This window comes from Lycorma delicatula, chromosome 13 (genome assembly GCF_047948215.1).
Source record: "Lycorma delicatula isolate Av1 chromosome 13, ASM4794821v1, whole genome shotgun sequence".
NCBI classification, from domain to species: domain Eukaryota; kingdom Metazoa; phylum Arthropoda; class Insecta; order Hemiptera; family Fulgoridae; genus Lycorma; species Lycorma delicatula.
In genome coordinates this window covers 46,426,212-46,449,017 of record NC_134467.1, presented here as the reverse complement: position 1 = coordinate 46,449,017, position 22,806 = coordinate 46,426,212, and the positions used below count along the sequence as shown (strand labels likewise).

Genomic DNA, 22,806 nt, shown 5'->3' with positions numbered 1-22,806 from the left:
AGAGAGAGGAAAAATGTGCGGGAATGAAAGCGAGTTTTAAAAGAGATGTACGCAGATCGTTACAAAGTAGAGAGAACCGATGCGTGAAACACTCAGATAAAGTTATGATAACTAATTAACAAATGTAAATTAATTTCAGCATAGCTTTAAATAGAAAATTTTATAGCAACCAGTTTCTAACAAGTAATTGCATTCGGAAATGCAAATGGAAATACCCCTCTCTTAATTTAACAAATAATTCAATATTATGTAAGATTTGATTTACGGTCGCAAAGTGGCTGATTGCTATACATAAAAAAAATTAAATAATGGACATACGTAAGATCTCATAATTGTAACGGTTGAAAGCCAGCTGATACTAATAGTAAGTAATAACCTATAATAAAACTGTTATTTTTAAGAATAATAAGCATCACATGCCAGAATTACTAAGGAAGGTGTAAATTGAAATGATTTCCTATTGCCCTGTTCATCGGATCAAATACGGTTGCATCTCAGTGTATTAAACCCAAAAATTTGTCGATCATATTTTGTACACCAAGTAAAGAAGAAGGTAGATGTATAGCGAACATCATTACTTTCATAGAAATCAACTTTGAATGGTAGCCCTTCTACTACATTTGCTTAATTTAAATCGTAAGTTTAAAGAAATTGTAGGACAGATACTGTTGAGGCACAAATTAATATAAAGCAATGGCTATACAGTGATTAATGACCAATGTTAAAAACTTTAAGTACGTTCTACTGATGAAAATAAATAAAATAATTGGTGGGGCTGAGTCGGGGCGCACGGACGATGGTTTAACGTAAAACTTTAAAACTAACAAACGTTAATTAATTACGAAAAAAAGTTAATTTAAACGTTACCCCCACTCCACACCGATGGTCCTGCATAGCATCAATTCGACTGATGATATGCATCAGTCCGGGGAAGTCTTTGACAGATGTTTGGGTGTTTTATTCACTCGTTATATTCATTAGTTTGAGTACAACAGCAGTAGAGGTGCTCGCGTCATCGGGTCGTTCGCTGAGCGCGCCGTGCCAGCTTTTCGACGCTCTCGTAGCAGTCTCGCTTGCCCGGCACCGGATATCGGGTTACCTTTACGTGACCTATAATCTCCCCTTTCCAACGATAGCGTAATTTATAATTCCCGCTGGCTTTTGCACGGGCTGAGGCTGACTTATTGAATTTTTATATTTTTTACACGTTTACTTTAATTTTTTACACATAAATATCGTCCAAAACAAAATACACTTATTACTGCTTAAATCGATTTATCTCGACAAACTCGAAACAAAAACACACGAATCGCCGCGCTATCACATCTAAGTCGTGAGCTTTACTTAATGGAAATGAGCGAGAGCGCCAGTTTTGGCACATCTCCGCTGTGCTCCTCCCCGCCAACCCGCTTGCCAGTGACGCTTGGGAAAACCAAGCGATCGATTTCGAAACCCGGCCAGATCGAGTTACGTTTTTACCTTTAATTTTTATTCATTTATCTATTTCTACCGCTCACCTATGACGTCACAACATACCAGTAGTTTATATCATTTTTTGGGGTGGTGGTACGATTTTGCAAATAATTTTCTTTTTGTGCGTATTTTTATTTTTTAATTGTTAAGAAATATAACTAAGAAAAATATGACTTCCATTAAGTATCTCGAGAAACTGAGGGTGACCTTGCTTTACAGCCTCACCTTTTGAGTTGGGCCCTTGACCTTTTAAGTTGAAAATTTAATGGCATCAACCTCCGATACATACAAATAATCTGACCAAGTTTGCTCAAAATCGATTCAGTAGTTCTGGAAATATAAGGTCATTAGAGGCAAACACTGGACAGACGCGCACTCGCACGCGCGCACACGCAAGCACACATACACACTCACACTCGCGCGCACACGCACGCACTCATACTCTCACACACACGCGCGCGCGAACATTATTATTAGCCTCATGAAAATTTCCATCCGGTATTTGGGGTTCTTTAGATGTCAAAACGTGAGGATCCGGTGAAAACCGCATATGCCCAAATTTTACCAATTACAATATTTTGCCTTCTAGATCCATAGCGCTACCTAGACTAGTAGAACTAAATAACCAAGCCTGAAAAAATCGTAAAAAATCAAATGAAACTATTAATTTTATTTTGTTTTCAGTCATTTGACTGGTTTCATGCAGCTCTCCAAGATTCCTTATCTAGTGCTAGTCGTTTCATTTCGGTATACCCGGTATACATCCTACATACCTAACAATCTGTTTTATATACTCCAAACGTTGCCTGCCTACACAATTTTCTCCATCCATCTGTCCCTCCAGTAAAGCGACTATTCCAAGATGTGGACTATAGTCCACATATAGCTAAAAGAAGAGGCAGACTTATAAGTCTGCCTGTTCTTTTAGCTATAATTTTCCAAACGGTTCTTTCTTCATCGATTTGCCGCAACACCTATTCATTTGTCACTTTACCCACCATCTGATCTTTAACATTCTTCTATTGCACCGCATTTAAAAGCTTCTAATCTTTTCTACTCGGGTACTCCGATCGTCCAAGTTTCACTTCTATATAAAGTTACGCTCCACACATATACTTTCAAAAATCTTTTCCTGACGTTTAAATTAATTTTTTATGTAAGCAAATGATATTTCTGACTCAAAGCTAGTTTCGCCTGTGCTATTCGGCATTTTATATCGCTCCTGCTTCGTCCTTCTTTAGTAATTCTACTTCCCAAATAACAGAATTCTTCTACCTCCATAATGTTTTCTCTTTCTATTTTTATATTCAGTGGTCCATCTACATTATTTCTACTAGATTATTAGCTTAACTACTCGCGCGTCAAAGGCCTTAACTTGGATTCTGTACAAAAGAATTGAGAGTAGAGTGGAAGAAACGTTAGGATAAAACCAATTTGATTTCAGGAAAACTGTAAGGACAAGGGAAGCAATTTTAACGCCGAGATTTATAGTAGAAAGAAGATTAAAGAAAAAGAATTCATTAGACACCTTTAAGTAGTAATAAAAATTAATTTTAGGTAAATTTGTTTGAAATAATTCATTTTATAGAATGGCAATACTATCAGCCGATTTAAAAAATTATTTTTTTTTGGCATTTGAAGAGAGAAAACATTTAAATAATCGATGGAATAGTGCGTCCATGTTATTATCTTAATTTTTCCTGTTTAGCCTCCGGGAATTAACCTTCAAGTATTACTTCAGAGGATGAATGAGGATGTTTTGTATGTATGAATGTAAATGAAGTGTAGTCTTGTACAATATCAGTTTGACCATTCCTGACATCCCGAAAACGTAAAGATTTTAAAAAAATCCCGATACCCCATTTTTGACACGATCGCCTCTATTAATGTAGCTTTTCTGATTAATTTTCTAAATCTTTTATTTCTAGATCATTTCTAGATATATCCTCCGGAAAAATTTAAATTGTTAATTGTCGAAAATTATTAAATTATTAATTTTTTTTCCAGGTCTTAAGTTGGATTCAAATGCAGTAAGAAGATTGAAAAAAGGTAAAAAAAATTTATTATATGTACATATATATATATTTTTTTTTATAGTCACATCATCAAATAGGCTAGATGACAATAAGGGAAAACCTGATAGAATTTTGTTTTCTACAATTGGTCTTAATCTAAAAATATTGAAAATGAACGTAATTTGTTAATTAATTTAAGATTATTTTATATTTTCAAGAAATAAATAAGAAAAATAACACCCGTTGGTCACCCGACATAAAACACCAATAAGAGCGCATGACGTCATGTCTTGCAAAATGTCAGATTTTTTTTCCGTATTGGGGAGGAAAAAGCCCTGCTAGCCACCGTCAGGCTCGCACTGTTGGCAGTGCGGGTCTCTCACCCGCTAATAAACCTCCCCCTCTTATCATTCAGGGGCCGGATCTAAGCCATATGGTATGTACACAGCCCGTGCATGATCACCCGGTCACTCGGTTATCCGAATCTAGATGATCGGAAAGCGTCCCCAGGGGGCGATCGACGACCGACGACTCCGAGGAGCCCCCGCCGCCCGCCCGCAAAAGCTGGCCTCTCTTCATCACCCGTCATCGAACTCCTCGTCTCTATATATCCGCAACTGTTCAGCCTGTCGTCGCCTCTCCTCATCGGCCTTCTCTCCTATCATTTTTGCGATCGTAGTCGAGACATATTCCCATTTGTCGCTATTGCTGAGCATCACCTCGATTATATTGTCGGCCTCGCACACTCTGTTCTTCGAACACTACTCTTAAGTCGCGCCATCCAGGGCAAGAAACACCACATGCTCTGCTGTATTCACGTCTAATGAATCTGTCTAATCACCATTAAAATTTAAGATTGTTATTTACGGCGGTCTATGTGGTTTGTTGATTTTGTGCTCAAAAACGCATCTTTTCGCGTGTTATACGATTTTCTGTAACGGTACGACGTCTGCAAGTCTTTGCAATGAAAGCAGGATTCGCAGAAGCCAACAGCAGTAACTTGCCCAAAATTAAAGCGGTTATGCTAGGAGTATTGTGTGGTTACGCCGGGAATGTTTTTCTCATCAAATAGTGATTTCTGCTCACCGGAATTCTGACATATCCAAGTACACAACTATAAATATTGCCGTATATTAATTTTTCGTAATATTAAATAATTATCGCCTCATATTACAGTCTGCTGTATAAGTATTAACGGTCAAAATCCATTGTATGCCCACAACGCTAAATAGCCCGTCCACCAATAATTAATTAGTTAGTTAGTTCTTAGATGGCGCCACTGAAACTCTATATTGAAATAAGAAATTAAATAAAATTATAAATATAATCTTTTTTTCTTTTTAGCCTTCAATATCGGCAAAATCCCAAAAATTTGGACTTTGGACTTTTTCTTAACTTCAGTAATAAGCCGTCATTGAGAGCTTTTCAACGGTATATCATAACTGGTACTTATTTTCATCGGTTCCAAAGTTATAGCCAAATTAAATTCTAATTAATGATATATTTGCATTTTACAAGGGAAAGGGACATCTGTTTGAATCAGACTTCATCTCCTTTTTTTTAAATTTAATATTATTGATTTATTAATAAATATTAAACGATTGTAAAAACATTTTTACGATAAATAATAACTCAATAATAACAATAAAAAAAGAAAGTATGAATAAACATTCGAAGTTACTATGAAATAAAATTTTATGTAATTTTCATTTTTTTTAAATGTGTGTGCAAATTAATAAGCCTACAAGGAAGTCATCAGATTATTTTATATATGATTATTTTTCCACTATATAAATATAAATAACCAATTCCAGTAAAGTATTACAACTTTTTAACAAATCCGTTAAGATGAAAACAGGTTTCAGTCGATATCCACAGTAACCCACCGGGTTGGTCTAGTGGTGAACGCGTCTTACCAAATCAGCTGACCTGGAAGTCGAGAGTTCCACCGTTCAAGTCCTGGTAAAGTCAGTTTTTTACACGGATTTATTAATACTAGGTCGTGGATACCGGTGTTCTTTGGTGGTTGGGTTTCAATTAACCATACATCTTAGGAACGGTCGAAGTGAGAAGGTACAAGACTACACTCATACATATCATCCTATGAAGTATTATCTGTAAGGTAATTACCGGAGGCTTAACAGGAAAAAGAAGAAGAAAGTTTGTTAAGAATAATTTTCCTCTTTTCTCTTTACGACCATTATTTTACAGAATTAACGGTGCATTATGTGATCGTTTGATTGCAGTTTTTGGACGATATGCAACTAATAAGGATGGTAAAATAAGTCCTGAGACGCTATTCTTTGAAAAATGTAACTGTACGATTTTTGAAAGTATGTGTTTGGAGCGTATCTTTATATAGAAGTGAAACTTGGACGATCGGAGTATCTGAGAAGAAAAGATTAGAAGCTTTTGAAATGCGGTGCTATAGGAGAATGTTAAAATCAGATGGGTGGATAAAGTGACAAATGAAGAGGTGTTGCGGCAAATAGATGAAGAAAGATGCATTTGGAAAAATATAGTTAAAATAAGAGACAGATTTATAGGCCACATATTAAGGCATCCTGGAATAGTCTGGAGGGACAGGTAGAAGGAAAAAATTGTGCAGGCACGCAACGTTTGGAATATGTAAAACAATTTATTGGTTTTCACCCCAGATTTATCGAAAACTTCTGCAAATACGATTCTGAGACCATTTTTTATAGATTATTCAGGTCAACAAACGTAAAAAATCACTAATTCTGTCCCATTAATTAACATCCTAAAACCTTTTTTCACCGGAGTAGCTGAAATCCAAGCGAAATCTTTCACTAGCCGTAACTCGCAAACATAGCATTTTAGGAAATATATTTATGAGGAAATTTTCCATTATTATCACAAGTAGAATAGGTTATGAAAATCCTGCAGAACGTCATAATACATTCTGTTTAAACTTAAACAAATCGATTCCGATTATTAAAACTCCCATTAATGGAGCACGGATTATCTGATTATAAGGTAAAAACCCTATCTAGGGAATGAAATGCGTTATTAAATAAACAAAAAGTAGATGATTCTAATCAAATAAGATTAGTTATTTAAACTCAGTTTGCTCGAAAATTAATAAAATGCAATCTCTAAAATATTTTAACGTGAATAGATTTTGACGTTTTCTATGAAAGTATAAAAAATGGGGTAATAAAAATCAGAAAATTTATAGTAACGTTTATTTTTTACGGTTGAGACGAGTTGCATTAGACACGCACTTTTCTTTAAGATGAATATTGCCGTATATAAAAAGTAATTTCACAAAATTACAATGCGAAATAACTTCTTTTTTTTATAACAGATTAAAATAAAATTTATCGCTCACTTATATAAGTTTACCGATTGAAAATTTGTTTTTAATAATCGTATGAAATATACTGTTTTATCGCCGTGAAATATGAATATAAGGAGGAGGGGAAAGAACAAAACAATGAATAAAGTGAATGTAGTATTACAGGAAAAAAGTAACGTTTCTAAAAGCAAAAAAGTATTTATTGTTTTCAAACAATAGCCGATGATTACTCTAGATTATTGATTTATTTTAATTCTAGGCTCCATTTTACGAAACCATTGACTGTACTTCGATTCCGTTTTACGAATAACAGTCTAAAATATAGAGGTGAAAATTTAAAATTAAAAAAAAAGTCATATTTATTTGTGTAAATACAGAATGATTCAGGAGGAAAGGAAATAATTTTGAAACTGAACTAGAAATAAGGAAGAAAGTTAATATGTCCGAAAACTCTTTGTTATTGAGTTAACGGCTACCGAAGAATTTCGTCAGGATTTCGGTGAAATGAGGGCATACTGTAAATTTTAAGGCTTTAAATAAGGAGGAAAATTGATGATTTCTTATGATTTTGAACTGAAAAATCGAATAAAACAGGTTCCAGAATTATATCTTCCGTAGTCGCTATAATGTCCTATGTAAAACAGAAATATTCCGTGATGAAAAACACGTTTTTTTAAAAACATGAATTAATAACTTTGTTAAACGAGTAATAAAAGTATAAATTTTATTAAAAAACTTGTAAAGAATTTACTCTGAGAAAATTATTATAAGAAAGTCTATGAAAATAAGAAATAAAATACACTTTCATTAAAAATAAAACAGAACAAAATTTACAGAAAAATGTTATAAATTTGTAAAAATTAAAAACATTTGTTTTAAGTACAATTAATTTAGAGCTTTGAAAAATAAAAATATTTTTAGAAAATATATTCACTCCAGTTTGTGTTATTGAATTTTTTTGATAACGAGTACTACTTTAAAAAAATAAAATAAAAATAAAATTCTCATTATATAACAATAATTAAATAACATTTTTACCGAAAAAGGACAAATTTCCCATACTAACAATCAATCTTGGATTATTCATTTCTATTTTTACTTCCTTGTACGAAGGAAAGGAAGTATTCTGATCGCCAAATATTTCGGTTTTCATATTTCAACGAAAATCCATTTTGACCATCCCTGAATCCATTTTGACTAGTTTCGGTATGACGTCTCTATGTACGTACATATCTCACATAAGTTAAAAACGATTAGCCGTAGGATATTGAAATTTTGGATTTAGGACTGTTGTAACATCTAGTTGTGCACCTTCACCTTTCATTGCAATCAACTGGACCAAAATCCAATTTTTTTGAATTTTGGACTTTTTCTTAACTGCAGTAATAAGCCCTGATTGATAGCTTTTCAACGATATATCGTAAGTGGTACTTATTTTCATCGGTTCCACTGCTATAGCGAAATAAAATTTTAATGAACTATTTGGATCTTACAATGGAATGATATTACATGATATTACAAGGCTGATGATATAGTAATTCTAGCTGAGAGTAAATAGGATTTAGAAGAAACAACGAACGGCATAGATGAAGTCCTGCGCAAGAACTATCGCGTGAAAATAAACACGAACAAAACAAAAGTAATGAAATGTAGTAGAAATAACAAAGATGGACCGCTGAATGTGAAAATAGGAGGAGAAAAGATTATGGAGGTAGAAGAATTTTGTTATTTGGGAGGTAGAATTACTAAAGATGGACGAAGCAGGAGCGATATAATATGCCAAATAGCACAAGCTAAACGAGCCTTCAGTAAGAAATATAATTTGTTTTCATCAAAAATTAATTTAAATGTCAGGAAAAGTTTTTTGAAAGTGTATGTTTGGAGTGTCGCTTTATATGGAAGCGAAACTTGGACGATCGGAGTATCTGAGAAGAAAAGATTAGAAGCTTTTGAAATGCGGTGCTATAGGAGAATGTTAAAAATCAGACGGGTGGATAAAGTGACAAATGAAGAGGTATTACGGCAAATAGATGAAGAAAGAAGCATTTTGAAAAATATAGTTAAAAAAAGAGACAGACTTATAGGCCACATATTAAGGCATCCTGGAATAGTCGCTTTAATATTGGAAGGACAGGTAGAAGGGAAAGGACAGGTAGCAGGCTACGTTTGGAATATGTAAAAAAAATTGTTAGGGATGTAGGATTTAGAGGGTATACTGAAATGAAACGACTAGCACTAGATAGGGAATCTTGGAGAGCTGCATCAACCAGTCACATGAATGAAGACAAAAAAAAAAAAGGGGGAAGACGGTTCAAATCCAACTTCATTTTCTTTTATTATTTGTTTATTTAATTTTTAATTAAATATATTGATTTATTTATAATTATTAACATCTGATTGTAAAAAAAGTTTTACAATAAACAATAATTCAGTAATAATAAAAGTTATTAATGAAATAAAATGTGTGCACTCGTATGTAAATTTAATAGGCGTACAAGGAAATCATGTGGTGCCCACATCAATTTTTTATTATTATACGACGATCAAAAGTAAGTATAATGTATTTAGCGTATATGTACTCGTATGTATTTATATTCTTCCTCACAGCGGTGAAATAATATTTGAAAAATATTAATACTATTCGCAAAATTGTCTTTTTTGAACTGTTTTCGTCCAGTCGGTTACAATCAAAAGGGGAAGTGCACAACTAGATGTTACTACAGTCCTAAATCCAAAATTTCAACATTCTATGGCTAATCGTTTTTGAGTTATGCGGCGATATATATATGTAGAGACGTCACGTCGAAGCTAGTCAACATGAATTCAGGGATGGTCAAAATGGATATTTCCGTTGAAATTTGAAAACAGAAATATTTCGCGATCACAATACTTAATTTACTTCGTACAAGGAACTAAAAATGTGTATATGTAATTTAATAGACGTACAGGTAAAGTCATGTGGTGTCCACGTCAGATGTTTTTTTTATATCTACTCGTCAATTCTATTCAAACATGGGTCTTCCAAATGTATCCAAGAGAGGTCCAATATAACCATTATTGCTTATTAATATAAATATAAAAAACTTAACCTACGCTCAGTAACCTACACTAGAGAGCGTAGGTTAAATTTGGTTAGATCATATTTATAGCCTAGTGGTAGCGTGGTAGCGTCTCGGCCTTTCATCCGGAGGTCCCGAGTTCGAATCCCGGTAAGGCATGGCATTTTCATACGCTACATTTATCATTCATCTCATCCTTTGATGCAATATCTAACGGTGGTTACGGAAGTAAAAAAAAAAGATTATATTTATAATTTTTCTGCAAATACCTCCAATACCCCACTGATTTGGAAAGAAATTGAAAGAAAGCGGTATCTGCTTCCGTAAAACGTTATCCGTATTGTATTTTTTTTCTTTTTCCTGTTTAGCCTCCGGTAATCACCATCAGGTTTTACTTCAGAGGATGATATGTATGAGTGTAAGTGAAGTGTATTCTTGGAAAGTTTCAGGTCGACCATTCCTGAGATGCGTGGTTAATTGAAACGCAACCACCAAACAACACCGATATCTCCGATATAGTATTCATATCCGTATGAGAATAAAACTGCCTTTAAAAGGACTTGAACGCTGGAACTCTCGGCTTCCAAATCACCTGATTTAGAAAGACGCGTTCACCACTAGATCAACCCGGTGGTTGTATGCTATTATATAACATTGCCTTATATTACGCAAAACATTATATACTGTATCTTTGACCCCAATTTTCAATTTTGTCATTTAACCCAGATTTTTAAAAAATTGCCACAAATATAGTTCTGGTATATATTTTATTTTATTTATCCGTAATTTGGGTCCCAAAAATTATATTGTGGCTTTTCACAGTTTTATATATATATATATATTGTAAATATTCAGGTCAGAATTTTGTAATACTCCAAAAGAGAATATTGAAACTTATTTTCTTTAAATATGCATAAATGATTTTTGGTTTTTCGCTCATTAAAGAAATTCTTTTAACATTACTTTTTTGTCAAAATGTTACAAAAACTAAAAAAAAAATATTTTTATTTGTTAGATTACATATGAGTTATTACCTAATATAATGAAAATTTGAAATAAAAATTGGGGAAGATAAAAAAAAAAGATTTATTTGGCAGGATCTTTTTTAATTTCTTGTACGAAGTAAAGTATTTTGATCGCGAAAATTTTCGATTTTAAGATCTGAACGGAAATATCAATTTTGACCGTCCCTGAATCCATTTTGACTAGTTTCGGCGTGACGTCTGTATGTACGTATCTCGTATAACTCAAAAACGATTAGTGTGGTTCAATGTTGAAATTTTGGATTTGAACTGTTGTAACATCTAGTTGTGCTGCTCCCCTTTTGACTGCAATCGACGAAACCAAAATTGTCCATTGAAATGTTAATAAAAACCAAAAAAAAAAAATTATTTTTATTTTTATTTTATATATAAGTTAATAGCTGATGAAATGAAATGAGGTTTGAAACAAAAATTGGGGGCGATAAAAAAGAAAATTTACGTGGTAGGATCTTTTTTTTAAAAAACAAGAGGGTTGATGTAGGTAAGATATATATATTTGAATCTATAAGTAACGAAAAAAAATAAATAAAAAAAACAGTAAATGAAGATTAACTAATACGAAATAGATAATTGTGATGTTCAATATAATATATATATATATATATGTAAAAAAAAATGTTTGAAAGCGTTATAAAAAAGGTAATCTCTCAATATAAGTAGAGAGAGAATAGAATGAAAGAGAAACCTCGATGAATGAAGACATTAGAACGTGTCTTGTAGACTAATAAGTTATTTTACCTAACTTAGCCAGAAGATGATTTATATATACATATATATATAAAGAGGTGTTTGCATTGTGAATACAGATTGAGTTGTTCATAAACTACCGTATAACCGTAAATAGCGATTTTAATAAAATTTCATTGAATTCACATAAATCAGTATCAAAATATTGCTTAGTAAACTACTTACTCCGCTTAAATTTTCTGAATTTATAAAACTTTATGTACTAAAAACTTATCTGTTGATTTATGCACAAAGTAATATTGATTATAACGTTATAAAACGTGTGTTCAAAAAGTAACAAGAATTTTTTTTGGAAATAGTTTTATTTGTTCGTATACATTAATGTTATCCCCTTCAAAATAGTCCCCGTTACCTAACGGGGACTATTGTACATTGTACATTTACATTATGTATTGTACATTTATGTCGGCGCTTTTTCCAATCCCTGAAATACTTTTGGAACTCGATCTTTGGAATAGTGTTTAGCTCTTTCAGCTATTCGTTTTTAATCTCATCTGTACTTGTAAAACGACGGCCCTTTAAGGTTCTCTGTATTTTTTGGAATAGAAAAAACTCATACGGAGCCGTGTCTGGCGAATATGGTGGCTGGGTATAATTATAATGTTGTTTTTGATTAAAAATTGACAAAAAGCAATGAAGTGTGACCAGGCGCATTATCGTCGTGCAAAAGCCACGAACTGTTTTGCCACAAATCCGGGAATTTTTTTCGAATTGTTTTATGCAAACGGCGTTGAACTTATAGATAATACTCATGATGCAGTAAGCCGTTACAATCGAAAAACACAATGAGCATAACCTTAACCCACCGGGTTGGTCTAGTGGTTAACGCGTCTTCCCAAATCAGCTGATTTGGAAGTCGAGAGTTACAGCGTTCAAGTCCTAGTAAAGCCAGTTATTTTTACACGGATTTGAATACTAGATCGTGGATACCGGTGTTCTTTGGTAGTTGAGTTTCAATTAACCACACATCTCAGGAACGGTCGAACTGAGAATGTACAAGACTACACTTTATTCACACTCATCCTTATTCATCCTCTGAAGAATTATCTAAACGGTAGTTACCGGAGGCTAAACAGGAAAAAGAAAGAAAAAAAGTGAGCATAGCCTTACATTTGACCGAACTGATCGAGCTTTTTTCGGTCTTGGTGATCCAGAATAGCTCCACTGCGACGATTGATTCTTAGTAAAATGTAAAAATGTAAATCCGTGTTTCATCTCCTGTTATGAAACGTTTCAGTAGTTCTACATCACTGTTGACTTCATTTAACGACTCCTGATCAACTTCCATTCGCCGCTGTTTTTGTTGGAAATTCAACAATTTTGGAACAAATTCACACGATTCGTACCCAAAACATCCGAAAAAAATTTCATGGCATGAATCAATTGATATCCCAACATCATCAACGATTTCTTTGATTCTGATTCGGCGATCATTTATAATAATTTCTTTCACATTTTCCACGTTTTCATCGGTTAATGATATTCTAGGGCGTCCGGGGCGCCGGTCATCTTCAACGTCTTCAGGACCTTCTTGGAAACGCTTATACCACTCGTAAACCCTTTCTTTACTCATAGCGGACTCGCCAAAAGCAATATTTAACATTTTTAAAACATCGCTACACTTTATTCCATTCTAATAGCAAAATTTAATAAAAATTCTCTGACCCATTATTTATATAAATAAAAAATCGCCGATCGTACCAAAATACGTGTTATCCTTTTGACAGCTGACAACAGACTAATCATCCAATATGGATAAAATTGAACAAATACTTTTCATACATGTTTACCAATACAACAACGAAAAAATCCCGAGAATCGGACTAATACAAACCGCGAAATTTCAAAATTCTCGTACATAAGACACCTCGTACATAAAAATATAACCGAAAATTTATTTAGAAAAACAGGATTATTAGAAACGCATTTCTTTTTCTTCTTCTTCTTTCGTTATGGCCGCCTAAAAACGAGGTAACATTTTCATTACCTTGTTGTTATTAAGATAATATTTTTAACAAATTTTCTGCTAAGAATACTGTGATTTCTATGTTGAGTACTGTTTACATTTTAATAACTCCATTGTTAAAATTTATTGTACTTGTACTTCTAAATTTCTGTTAATCTTTATGCAGGGTTTAGTCAACGCCCCTCCCTATATTTGACGTCATTCCTTATCTGGCCTTCTTCTTGTTTATTTGTTACTAACAGTTATATTTATCTTTTAATTTTATTTATCCATTTCCTATTTTCAATAAATAGATGGGTCTTGAAATGGACATCCGGTTGATCGTTGATCTGTTCATTTATGACCGTTTTATTGTTACTTTTAATTTAAACATTTTTAGATATTCAAAAATGTTCATCTTTCTTCCTTAAACAGATTTGTGAATTAATTTCGTAGATTCTTCCATTTCGATCGCGGTATGTCCTTCTTTTAATAAATGCGTCGCATAATTACAATCTTGTTTTTAATCTTTAAAAGATCTCGTGCGTTCATTATATTTTAATTTTAATTTTCTTCCCGTTTCTCCATTATATGTTGCATTCCACCGACGAACAGAAAGGTTTACAATAAGAAAACCCGAATTTTCGTTTCCAAAGCTCTCGCTATTTCGCAGTCAGAAACGTACTGATTTTCAGAGTTCGTTCACTACATACGTCCGATTAACTAGTAAACCCTACTCACAAGCATCAAATTTCAACTCACCACTGTGACTCAGGCCTGCACCTTTCCTTATGCCGCCGTTTTCAGGGTGACGGGACAATTCAAGATTTACGATTTGTAAATTATTTACAACCGGTTTTACGGAAAGGCAGGATAAAGAAGAACGAATAATTACCCACTAGTACGGGGCGATCCCGGCCCGGCCTGAACCTGGCCGAGGGGTAATGATGATGATGACAGCGCGAGTAAAAAAAGGCTTCCCAACTTTGTTTGACCAACCAACCTCTTACAATTTAGGTCACTGCCAGCAGATGGGACTCCCTCCGACGAGGGATGTGCATTGCATCCTCAAGCAACTAGTGTTAAAATATCTCGGTAGTATCATCTTTTAAAATTGTTGAACAATTTTTTTTTTTTTTCAATTTTTATCACACAGATTTTTAGCTCTAAAATGGATTCTTTTCTAAAAAAAAACTTCATTCCCCATTAAAAATTACAAAAACCATTCAAATTTATTTTTCCTTTTTTTTATATTTGTACACTAAATAAGCTAAAGTTTTGTCCCATTTTTTGTCAACCGAACTTTCGGCTGGCTTACGTGAGCGGGGTTTGTTGTAGTATCTGACCAGATGACGTCATTCGATTACTAATAACTTGACTCGTTTGTATATATAACACAACAGACTAGTACACTACACGTAGCAGTCGGTGAGGGACAAACTTTCAGCTCGCATATTGTATTAAGGGAATAAAAGTTAAAAACAATATTTTTCTGCATCAAGTAAAGAATAAGTTAGAAAAGTATTTCAAATAAAATAACATATAAAGCCAGAAATTCAATCGTAGAAATTTATGTGTATTGGAAAAATAATTTAATTTTGAAAGTTTCAGAAATGAACTTTACGCTTACATAAATTGTTTTATGTAATAAATAACATTGATAGACAAAAAAAAATGTTTAATGTTTCTCTAAGTGTGATCCATTTCTTGAATTACTTTTTTGCGTACGTTACAGATCTGTAAATACAATTTTTCTATCACCCTTAGTTTTAAATATATTACGCTTCAAAAAAAATTGAAGGAAAATACAGTTAAAATCTGTAAAATGTATAATTTGCATGGCCATACCTGTGTTAGAATGATTTCGCTGATAATTTTCCTTTATAAATAGCCTCGGGAACATCCGTAATTAACGTCCAACTGTAATCGTCTAGCGTGCTAGTATTCCGTTTCCCTTTATAGCGGCTATCCATCGAAATGTTTTAGCGGAAACGTTCACCGTGTTCGACACTTACGTCTCTGAGTTTGTCCGGGAAAATAGCCAGATATGAGTGGAGAGAAAGTATTTTCAGACATATTACATCCCGTAGCTCTGTATGAAGTAAGAAGTTGATTTACTATATCGTGGTAATTGTCGGATTTTTGTTTGCCGAGAAAATTTTTGCAAACGACTTTAAATGAAACACTTCAAATGGACTTTCTACATTTTATTTAACATCGAGTTAAATACATCATCATGTTTGACCGACTCTTTTATTTGAGGACCGACAAATCATTCCTTTTTTAATTTTTCCTTCATTTACGTTCGGAAATTTCTGGCTGATGTAAAAAAATTCGGGACTATCCTTCTTCGTTGGTTTTACAAAGTTTTTAATTAGTCGTAGCTTACTGGATATGGAGAGGGAGTAAAAATATTTTGTTGAGTTCAACTAAGGGCTCATCCCATTTGGAGTTTTTGCCTAACAAAATAGCTATAACTTTCAAATCACCACATACGTTACAGCAATGTTTTTTTATCATTTATATATTTTTATTTTAAACAAAATGGAATTTTATTTTTTTAAATCGGTTATCAAACAGTCGAGTTAGGCAGAAAATTGATGTAATTTTGTGTCACTTTTCACGTCATCCACTACTTTCAATTCCATTAAATATATTAATTGTTTTTATTTTTTGTTAATTGTCGTATTGTAAATTTTTTTTTTTTTGTCTTCAGTCATTTGACTGGTTTGATGGAGCTCTCCAAGATTCCCTATCTAGTGCTAGTCGTTTCATTTCAGTATACCCTCTACATCCTACATCCCCAACAATTTGTTTTACATACTCTAAACGTGGCCTGCCTACACAATTTTTCCCTTCTACCTGTCCTTCCAATATTAAAGCGACTATTCCAGGATGCCTTAGTATGTGGCCTATAAGTCTGTCTCTTCTTTTAACTATATTTTTCCAAATGCTTCTTTCTTCATCTATTTGCCGCAATACCTCTTCATTTGTCACTTTATCCACCCGTCTGATTTTTAACATTCTCCTATAGCACCGCATTTCAAAAGCTTCTAATCTTTTCTTCTCACATACTCCGATCGTCCAAGTTTCACTTCCATATAAAGCGACACTCCAAACATACACTTTCAAAAATCTTTTCCTGACATTTAAATTAATTTTTGATGTAAACAAATTATATTTCTTACTGAAGGCTCGTTTAGCTTGTGCTATTCGGCATTTTATATCGCTCCTGCTTCGTCCATCTTTAGTAATTTTACTTCCCAAATAACAAAATTCTTCTACCTCCATAATCTTTTCTCCTCCTATTTTCACATTCAGCGGTCCATCTTTGTTATTTCTACTACATTTCATTACTTTTGTTTTGTTCTTGTTTATTTTCATGCGATAGTTCTTGCGTAGGACTGCATCTATGCCGTTCATTGTTTCTTCTAAATCCTTTTTACTCTCGGCTAGAATTACTATATCATCAGCAAATCGTAGCATCTTTATCTTTTCACCTTGTACTGTTACTCCGAATCGAAATTGTTCTTTAACATCATTAACTGCTAGTTCCATGTAAAGATTAAAAAGTAACGGAGATAGGGAACATCCTTGTCGGACTCCCTTTCTTATTAGGGCTTCTTTTTTATGTTCTTCAATTGTTACTGTTGCTGTTTGGTTCCTGTACATGTTAGCAATTGTTCTTCTATCTCTGTATTTGAACCCTAATTTTTTTAAAATGCTGAACATTTTATTCCAGTCTACGTTATCGAAAGCCTTTTCTAGGTCTATAAACGCCAAGTATGTTGGTTTGTTTTTCTTTAATATTCCTTCTACTATTAATCTGAGGCCTAAAATTGCTTCCCTTGTCCCTATACTTTTCCTGAAACCAAATCGGTCTTCTCCTAACACTTCTTCCACTCTCCTCTCAATTCTTCTGTATAAAATTCTAGTTAAGATTTTTGATGCATGACTAGTTAAACTAATTGTTCTGTATTCTTCACATTTACCTGCCCCTGCTTTCTTTGGTATCATAACTATAACACTTTTTTTGAAGTCTGATGGAAATTCCCCATTTTCATAAATATTACACACCAGTTTGTATAATCTATCAATCGCTTCCTCACCTGCACTGCGCAGTAATTCTACAGGTATTCCGTCTATTCCAGAAGCCTTTCTGCAATTTAAATCTTTTAATGCTCTCTTAAATTCAGATCTCAGTATTGTTTCTCCCATTTCATCCTCCTCAACTTCCTCTTCTTCCTCTATAACACCATTTTCTAATTCATTTGTAAATTAGTATCATATATAGTAATATTTTTCTCACAATTGGCACAAAGTTATAAATTACATATGATGATTTATGATATCCTCTGTATATCATAAACGGGAAGGTAATTAAAAAAACATTTTTGAAAAAATTCGAAAAACCTTTAAATAGAAATTAGTTTTTAAATTTTCACGTAAAATTTTTGTCTAGGTAATAAAAATCTTATATAGAAAAAAGCCAAAATTTCTCAAAGTTCAAAAATAAACCTACTGATTAAATTTTAAATTATTATAATTTAACGAATCATTTAAAAATTATAACACCCTTTAATTTTTTTTTTTTTTAATTTAAAATACTTTATAATATATTGCGTTTAAATTACTTAATGTATATTAAATATAAACTAAAAAATTATACTGCATTATAAAATGTCAATATTTATTTGGAAATTTAATTTTGAATTATTATCTTTTTTATACATTTTATTAATATTTATGAATAAGCAATACGTCACAATATAATATAATTTAACGTGGACGTATATATAATATTTACCCGTTTTTTAACAGTAAACTTCTACTCAGTTTTTAACATGATGAATCGATAGATGTTGAAATATCGATTAATCGATATTTTAATACATTATCAGTAATTGATAGCGTTTTTTTTACGTTTCGAGCTGATCTATCTCTTACTTTAAATTTCATTCAAGTGTTCTTTCCAGTAATGATAAATTAGCTGATTCTGGATAAATTTTTTAATATATATATTTAACCGTGTATGAATATTGATTATGATTTTCAATTTCGTATTTTTTCTCGTAGTTGTGTAAAATAAAACGATAAATATTTAGAAGTGCGTTCCATAAATTGATTATAAAGGCTGAATAACCCTGAAACCTGTAACGGCCGGAAGCCTTACTGTTAATGTAATCACTCACTAATAGTGGTCTCATTTTTTTGTAGATTTTTCGTAACGAACGCTATCTATATACAAATTTTATAAACACATTTTTGCCAAGTGAATTTCAACACAGTATTTCATATTAAAGTTTCTTTAGTGTAAATCTATATTATTATATAAAGAGGAGAGCAGTTTTGTTTGTTCGGGATAAACAAAAAACTACTCGATCAATCGCAACCAAATTTTTACCGATGTTTCTTGGCATAACTCAGAAGGGTTTTTTTATATATATTTCATCTCGATAAAATATACAAGGTGTTTTTTACATTGCGGGCTGGCTATACTTTTTCGGATTCTATTTGTAAAACTAAATAAAAAATATGCTTAGGAAAAATGGCAATTTCTCTTTCGTTCTCCAACTGTCCGCCATTTTGTTATTTTTATATAAAAGTTTGTTCAGAAGTGGAAAGAGAAATGAACATTGGTAAAATAGATGGAGCATACAGGAAAGTTAAGGAAAATTTTGGGGTACATAAATTAAATTCCAATAAAATGTTAAACAAAGATGGTTCACCGATTTATAATACGAAAGGTAAAGTCGATAGGTGGGTGGAATATATTGAAGAGTTATACGGAGGAAATGAATTAGAAAATGGTGTTATAGAGGAAGAAGAGGAAGTTGAAGAGGATGAAATGGGAGAAACAATACTAACATCTGAATTTAAGAGAGCATTAAAAGATTTGAATGGCAGAAAGGCTCCTGGAGTAGACGGAATACCTGTAGAATTACTGTGCAGTGCAGATGACGAACCGATTGATAGATTATACACACCGGTGTGTAATATTAATGGAAAAGGGGAAAGTTCCATTAGACTTCAAAAAAAGTGTTATAGTCATGATAACAAAGAAAGTACGAGCAGATAAACGTAAAGAATACAGAACGATTAGCTTAACTAGCCGTGTATGAAAAATCTTAACTAGAATTCTGTACAGACGAGTTGAGAGGAATGTGAGAGAATTCTTAGGAAACGACCAATTTGGTTTCAGGAAATGTATAGGGATAAGGGAAGCAATTTTAGGACTCAGATTAATAGTAGAAGGAAGGTTAAAAAAAACAAACCGACATACTTGGCATTTATAGACCTAGAAAAGGCATTCGATAACGTAGACTGGAATAAAATGTGCAGCAAATGAAAAAATTAGGGTTCAAATACAAAAATAGAAGAACAATTGCTAACATTTACAGGAACCAAACCGCAACAGTAATAATCGAAGAACATAATAAAAGCTGTAATAAGAAAGGAGTCCGACAAGGGTGTTCCCTATCCCCCTTACTTTTTAATCTTTAAATTGAACTAGCAATTAATGATGTTAAAGAACAATTTAGATCCGCATTAACAGTACAAGGTGAAAAGATAAAGATGCTACGATTTGCTGATTATATAGTAATTCTAGCAGAGAGTAAAAGGGATTTAGAAGAAACGATGAACAGCATGGATGAAGTCCTACGCAAGAACTACCGCATGAAAATAAACAAGAACAAAACGAAAGTAATGAAATGTAGTAGAAATAATGTAGATGGACCACTCAAGTAGTCGCTTTAATATTGGAGGGACAGGTAGAAGGAAAAACTTGTGTATGCAGGCAACGTTTGGAATACGTAAAACAAATTGTTAGGGATGTAGGGGGTATACCGAAATGAAACCACTAGCACTTGATAGGGAATATTTGATAGCTGCATCAAACCAGTCAAATGACTGAAGACAAAAAAAAATATATAGAAGTTTATATCTTAAGTTCGGGTGGACGAATCATATTAATATTATTAAAATTAGCAAAAAATCAGGACTTAAATACCTTCGCAAATTACAAAATGGCGGCCATGTTTATCTCCATAAATATTAGTTTTATCAAAACTTATGTTATTTGCTAAAATATTAAACCTTAAACGAATTCGATATTTTACGTAATAATAAAGTTATAATGATATTTTGTTTTTCAAAAAACCCCCCCATTTCCATCCCTCTGGTCCGATTTTGTCCATTAATGAATTCAAACGAGAGTTTGGGTCGTTATATATTTTTTTTATATTAATTTGAAAGTGATTGGCGCAAAATTATGGCAGTTATCGTGTCCACAAGAAAGTGAAATATATAGATATGTATAAACTTTTGAACAGACGGTGGTTTTGGGGTCTGTGGGATGTGAAACGCAAAGATATGTCGAAATTTTCTGGAAGTTGAATCACGGTACCCGTTACAATACGTAGCTTTTTTATGAAATCTACCTGAAACAGGATGCTATTGAATTTATACGAAACGATCCTGAGATGATACGGAAAGCCAACGGAAAAATTTTTCGTTGGTCAGAGTGCTGTGTACATTCTGAAGGAGGGAATTTCGAACAATTATTGTAACTGATATTTGTTATTCTGTAACCATCTATCATTTCATGTATTTTTCTTTTTTGTTTTGCTGTATTCTGTACAATGTTTATCGGTTACAGAAAGAATAATACGATTTTCTGCTTATTTTTCGTCTGTTTTGCTTCAATAAAAAAGCGTTTTTTAAAGTTTTTATGTGCTTTTTATCGGTCATATTTACATTAATTTTCTCAGAATTAAATTCTCTGCAAGTTTATTAGCAAATCTTTCTCATTTATTAATCATTTAACAAAGCTATTACACTAGAAACCTACAAAAAAGTTGTTTTTCGAAATCAAATGTTGTGTTATACGTCGGATATCTTAAAAAGTACTGGAGTTACAGTTCTCGGACCTGTTATATCCTGTTTCTCAGCTCAAATTACATATGAAACCGCCTAATTTATTACTTAATTTTGTCCCAAAAATTACAGTAGGGCTTATTTTTATTAGAAGAACTGAAATTTCAGCGAAATCTTTCGCTAGCCGTAACTCGAAAACAATTCATTACCAGACCTATGTTTATATAAAACATGTCCTAAAATTTTCTCCGTTCCTTCGTAGGACTCTGTATATAGACAATTTTCTTTCCCGTATTTCAAATTTCTGGTTCGACAGGTTTTCAAGATACAAAGAAATAATTTAGAAATAATTTTGATATCTCCCACTTCTAAATCCACTTGATTTGAATTATAGAATTTTAACTAACTTAATTATTAATTTCATCGTACTAATATTTATGAAGTTATTGATGATTTAAAAATTAAAATAACGGCCATTTTGAAATTCTCACCGATGTAAAAGTTTTTTTCCAGAATTTGCGTATTTACAATCAGTTCTTGTAGTGGAATTAAAATTATATTGTATTATAATAATAATCACGTGGTACGGGGTTATTATTTAACTTCTATAATAATTCCTATACTGAAGTAGAAACAAAAAATCTGACGTGGACACCACATGACTTCCTTGTACGCCTAGTAAATTACATATACACAGTTTTGCTGAACTTCATTTAAACTTATTTTATTTGAAAGTGAGATGCGATCCTCCAATTCATTAATAAATTGAACACCTACACAAATGCTGAAGTATTATTTTTTTTAACATCAGATATTTATACAAATAATTAGTTGAACAGGAGTAATGAACTAAAAGATAAGAATTTTTTACAATTTATTAAAGACCGGTCATATATGCCTCAGTGTATATTTTGTTTTTATGAGAGTCTATTTTTCAGTCGCTCTGTAGTTAACTTTAATGTAGATAAAATTAAACAGATATTAAATTAGAGAATCCAAAACTAATACGATTCTAAATTTTAATTTTCAATTAATATTAAATAATCAGATGTTTCACCAAATCTATTACAAATACACGTACGTAATAATGCCTGTTAAATTACGTATACACATTTTTAAAAGTACATCAAATCGTATTTCACTAATAACTTCTGATTTTTTTTTAATTGTTGTTATTGAATAATTATTTATTGTAAAAACTTTTTACAATCGCGGAATAATAATTATTAATAAATCAATATATTTAAATTAAAAAAGAAAGGAGATAAAAGTCGAATTTGAACCAATGTAATGTACCTTCCCCTTGTAAGACCAAATGTTTCATTAA

The 22,806-nt window shown here is 32.4% G+C and overlaps 1 protein-coding gene across 4 annotated transcripts in view; it reads left to right on the top strand.

The window, feature by feature from the left end:
- The window catches only part of LOC142333674 (uncharacterized), a 434,117-nt gene that overhangs the window by 257,802 nt on the left and 153,509 nt on the right, over positions 1–22,806 (top strand). For all 4 annotated transcript variants that reach the window (XM_075381088.1, XM_075381087.1, XM_075381086.1 and 1 more), the window contains exon 3: positions 3,481–3,522. The gene's annotated coding sequence lies outside the window, so the exon portion shown is untranslated. The remainder of the gene's footprint in view (positions 1–3,480; positions 3,523–22,806) is intronic.